We start from the raw sequence: 5,276 nt of genomic DNA on the forward strand, positions 1-5,276 counted from the left end.
CCAACCCTACCCTTCAGAGACAAAACATGTTTCAGCTTCCTAGTATTTATCTTGTTAAGCTGTCAGTTAATTGTTCAAAGGAGTTATACCATTGAAAATTACCCCTGCGCATGCCATACTTTACTCAGTATTTATATGGACCTATGTATGTACTTGAAAAAATTGTCACCATGAAAATATTCTTTCTGATGATATCTCTTGTTTATTTGCTGGCCCTTTGTTCCAGGCTGAAGGAAATAGTCCCATTTTCTATCATTCCTTCCAGATACCACCAATTACCCTCTTTATACAAAGCAGCTTTTTAAAAAAAATGTTAGGACTTAAAAAGTACAAGATTTATTTCTTGTCCTTGAAAGACTTCAGTATAGTTAGAGGGATAGGATGTGTGCAGGAATAGACATAAATAAGGCAGTAAGGACTAGATAATTGGTGCCGGTGTGTTTGGCTAGATGTTAAAGGTGTCCTAAACCAGGTTAGTCTTGGAAAGAGTCTGAAAGAAGTAAGATATGAGCTGAGTTTTGACAATATTAGAAGTTAGTTAAGTGCAAATAGAATTACGGGCAGCTAGAAGAAAATGAACAGGAGACTAGAACCTAAGATGCAAGACATCAAAGCTTTTGTCTATTGTGTTCATTGCTCTGCCTCCAACACCTAGGTCAGATTCTGCATACAGAGTACATTCAATAAACATTAGCTGACTATGTGTGTGTTAGTCAGCGTTTTCATTCCTGTACTTAAACATGGGAAATAATCAACTTACAAAGAGAATGGGTTTATTTAGTTCATTATTCTGGAGTTGTAAGATTGGGCAGTTGAATTGCTTTGGGCCTCTAGTGAAGAAACTGCAGAATCGAGCACAGGGGCAAAACTGCTCACATTATCATCCAGGAAGCAAAGGAAGAGATGAAGAAGTAAGACAGTGTTTCCACAATCCTTTTTAATGGCACTCTCCAATAAGCTCTCACAAAGACCTACTAGATTACTGAACTTCTTAGTGTTTCCTGCCAGCAGCAGGAAACTCTCATGGGACCTATAGCAGCTTGATTAACCAGAAGCCAGGGAGGTCATCAGTTTGCATGATATGAAGATTTCCTATGTATGAGATTCCTTGCAGAAAGACTTTTCAACAGAAACTTCTCTAGGGAACTGAGTCTAAGAGCCTCAGGCAGAGACCTGCAAGGATCTTGTCCTTCCATTCACATCTGTGGTGGTGTTAGTGGATAGTCATTTATATTTGGAGAAAAGAGAATAAACAATTGGCGAAAACTTTGTACCATGTTCAAACTTTTCTGTCAGGCCTGGTGGTAGTATATAGCTGCAATCTCATCTCATAGAAGCCTCAATGGGAAGATCCAGAGTTTGAGTCAAGCCTATATAGGGAGCCTATCTAAAACAAAACAACAGAACAAAATATGCACACGAAACACCTTTCTGAATGACAGTTCTTACCCATGCCCACCATTCTTTCTAAGGTTTGCTGCCTTTTTTTTGCATTGGGAATAGAGACTTTATGAGCCTTAGTTTGGAAGTAAAATACAGCTCGGTTAATGACAAGTCTTTCCTGAGAGTGAGACAGGTTGAACTTTTGAAAGAGAAAATGTCTAAGTCTCATATCCTTAAACAGATGCTTTAAATCTTCTGAAGAACCAGTGGTTGGCATAAGCCAACACCAGGCCATTGAAAACACGTCGTTCTAACCTCACTTCCTGTTGGGAAGGCATAACTAGTCTGGCATATCAGGCAGTGTTCATTAGTGCTTGTTTTAATTTAATGGTTAATGACAGTTATGGCATTAATTCTCCCCTTTGAGCTTGAGGTCTAAGCAATAATGACAACCTTTATGAATAACCAAAAAACAGAAATGCTAAACTTTCTAAATCCCCAAGGCTGCTTAATGTCAGCTAGGCTTTTGACTGGGCTTGTTTCATTTCTAAGTTGGAGAACCAGAATAACCAACCTAAATAAAATTGTAAATGGGTGAAACACTGCTGTATTGCAAGAATCTTGGTTTGTGACCAAGATGGCCACGTCTAATGCCTCGGTATGCTGTCTTTCTGCCATGTTCTACTCTTAATGACATTTCCAGTGATTTCAATGAAGGCAGAGAAGCTGGCTTGTTATATTTCCCATAAATCTGTAGCAAAAGGCTATATGTGGGAAGATGCATATAATTTTTATAATATATGATCCTTCTTTAGGTTTAATTTTGTTGCCATAAAAATAAATTGGAACTGTATGCTATAAACCCAAATGTACTGGCTCAGATATTCTGAGTTACTGCTGTGCTCACTTTCCTTCCCTAAGAAAAGTCATTGCAACAACTCGTGTTTTGTCTCCTTGATACATGGACTCCATAGATTGGTGTCTGACTCAAGGGACACTTGGGAGAATGACCAATGAAGGTATATATTAGTCCTTTTCCATTGCTATTAAAAATACCAGAAACTGGACAATTTATAAAAGAGAAATGTTTATTTAAGTTTGGAGAAAGTCCAAATAGCATGGAACTGGGTTTGTGAGAAAAACATGGTGGTGGCACCACTGTGAGGGAATGTATGTGAGAGAAAGTGATGGATCACATGGTAAAACAGGAAGTCGGAAGATGATTGGCTCAGGGGTCAGCCTTGCTCTTTTAACAACACATTCAGGAGAGGGTCAATAGAGAGCCTTATAATGACTACCTTAATCCCTTCAGAGGACAGTGGCACTATACCAATGGCACTATACTCCATCTAAAATAAAGATACTGGATCTAATCGGTGCCATCTTGGCTATGTGGTGGATGCTAGGGTATTGGATTTAACTGGTGTTATCTTGTCTTTATGGTAGAGGCAAGGAAGTCCCCCCCCCCCCCCCAATGGGTGTGCCTGAATTCCTAGAGGCAGAGGTGTGGACTTGGACCATAGGTTACTGGACCTGTCAATCCTGTGCTTTGAACTCTGAATACTCTCAAGTTTCCTGTGACCCTGCCCCTTGCCCCTGGCCCTGTTTAGGCTTGGACCATCACAGGTGCCATTACACCATGCCTCCTGTCTCCTAGCTGTCCTCCAGTCATCAGGGCATCCCACTTCAACTCACCATTGGAGTTGATCTGATTTGTTGGTATTGTTTACCTGTCCATTTTCCCCTCTTCTGCTCTTATGGCTCAGTTTTCTAACAGTGTTAAGTGTATTCAAGGGGCTGCGGATCTTTGAGACAGGAGTCCGCCTGCAATGCCTACTCTCTAAAAAAAAATTCCCAACTCAACCTCTCAAAGTGTGGCTTCTCTGTTTTCTTGCAACTGAGTTCCCTTACAACACATCTTAGAGGTCTCATCACCTCTTGGCTTTGGCACCTAGGGAACTAAGCTTCCAACGCATGAAATTGTGGGGACACAATCAAACCATATCCAAACCATGGCATTGCAAGACTATATTAGGCAGTGAATAAGATATTCCCAAAGAACTCTCTCTTGGAGGATATTCCTGTGTGGAGAATAAATGCCTACAGAACATGTCAGTACATGTTATGACAAGCAAACTGAGTGTGATAAATATCAGCCACAAAGCAGGAGGAACACAGAGCCAGCATAGGGGAGACTAGAGAGAAGAGAAATGGAGGAAGCAAAGCAAATAGACAGGATAGGAGGCCAGAGTCTCCTCTGGCACCAGTAGATATGTACTGGATTTGTTGTTGATACATGAAAGTTGCTCTTGTGTCCTGAGTGACTGTTTCATGAGGGCTACACCTTCTATATGCTTTCTCATCTCTATTTTTTAAAGAAATCATTATTAAAATTATTAGTAAGATACTATGTTGCCTAAAATAACTCAAATGTTCTTTGAAAGTCTGCTAAAGCCCAACTAAAATGTCTAATCTCATATGGATCATTGCAGTGACAATTCTTGAGTTTTAGAGACAGTTTCTACTTGATTTTATGCAATTGGTGTCAAAGCCACAAACACAGGGGGTGTGAGGAGGTTGGTCCATTGGTGATAAAAGACACTGAACAAGGTGGAGACTTGTCAGGGAAAATGTCCATTTGTTTTAACTATCATAAAACATTTATATTTCTTTCTATAAAACTTCTCCATTTTTTACAATTAAAACAATACTGCAGTTTATCAAAAATACCTAAGAAATTTCAACTCTTAATCCTTTGAGTTATAAAAATCAATGATTTGGCTAATTCATAAACAAGTTTTTCATGTAATTATTTGCATAACTCCAGTAACGCTAGAAGAAGCAGCTGTAAGATCAAAATATTTAAAAAAACACTAAAAACATAAAAATATTTAGCCTCATTATTTATCTGTAGGACATGTTCATTTATGCCTACATTTCAGTATATGATTGTTCTATTTTTAAAAGTCACATTCAAAGGATAAACAAAACGACCTATGAATTGTCATTATTTATTTCTTAGTTTGTGAAAACATCCTAAACTTGTCAATATAGCAAACAAATTTCAGCTCTGATTGCTATGCAAAAGAACAGAAAATAATCTGCTTTGCAATTAACTTTCTAGTTCAATTGCATACAGGCAACATGCTAAGTGAAAAAAATACTAATTGAATTACAAGTATTAAATACTGAAAAAATGAACAGTTTATTATAATTTATTTTATCTGACAATCTAGGAAGTTCGCAGCCATCATCAGTTCCAGTGCCATTTCAGGTGCAATTGGGAATTCAGGAATCTTGGTGGAGCTGTTAGTGTATCGAACCTTGCAGGTAAAATACGTGCACACTTTTGATAGCACATGTGAAGGGATCTCTCTCAAATTTGACCTCATTGGTTTCATTCTCAGCAAACTGACCTGGGCCACTCAACATGCTTTTATTGTTTCTGATGTTAGTGCATGCTCTCTTTTTACAATAAATTCGTGACCATCAGAAGATATTAACTTGACGTACATGGCATCAGGGACTTCACAGCCGCCATAGGTTTTCTCCTCTCCATCTATTATGTTCTTATACAATTTTACTTTGGTTCCACAGAAACTTTAGTAGTTTCTTGGGAATCCTGCCACTAATGCAGCCACTGCAACAGTCTTCCCCCGTGTGCCACCACAGCCCCTCATTTATTTTTGAAAATTCATTATAACTAAGTTTTCTTTTTTAATTTCATTCTTCCCTCCCTCCCTCCCTCCTCCTTTCCTTCCTTCCTTCCTTCCTTCCTTCCTTCCTTCCTTCCTTCCTTCCTTCCTTCCTTCCTTCCTTCCTTCCTTCCTTCCTTCCTTCCTTCCTTCTTTCCCTTTCTCTCTTTTTTTGCTTTCTTTCTCTTTTTAAATTTT

At 38.7% G+C, this 5,276-nt stretch overlaps 1 pseudogene; it reads right to left on the reverse strand.

Annotated features, from left to right (window-relative positions):
- Positions 1-4,598: 4,598 nt before the first annotated feature.
- LOC122109281 lies at positions 4,599-4,923 on the reverse strand (annotated as a pseudogene).
- Between the last annotated feature and the right edge of the window lie 353 nt (positions 4,924-5,276).

The sequence above is a fragment of the Dipodomys spectabilis genome, unplaced genomic scaffold, assembly GCF_019054845.1.
Source record: "Dipodomys spectabilis isolate Male_0828 unplaced genomic scaffold, ASM1905484v1 ptg000069l, whole genome shotgun sequence".
Classification (NCBI taxonomy): Eukaryota; Metazoa; Chordata; class Mammalia; order Rodentia; family Heteromyidae; genus Dipodomys; species Dipodomys spectabilis.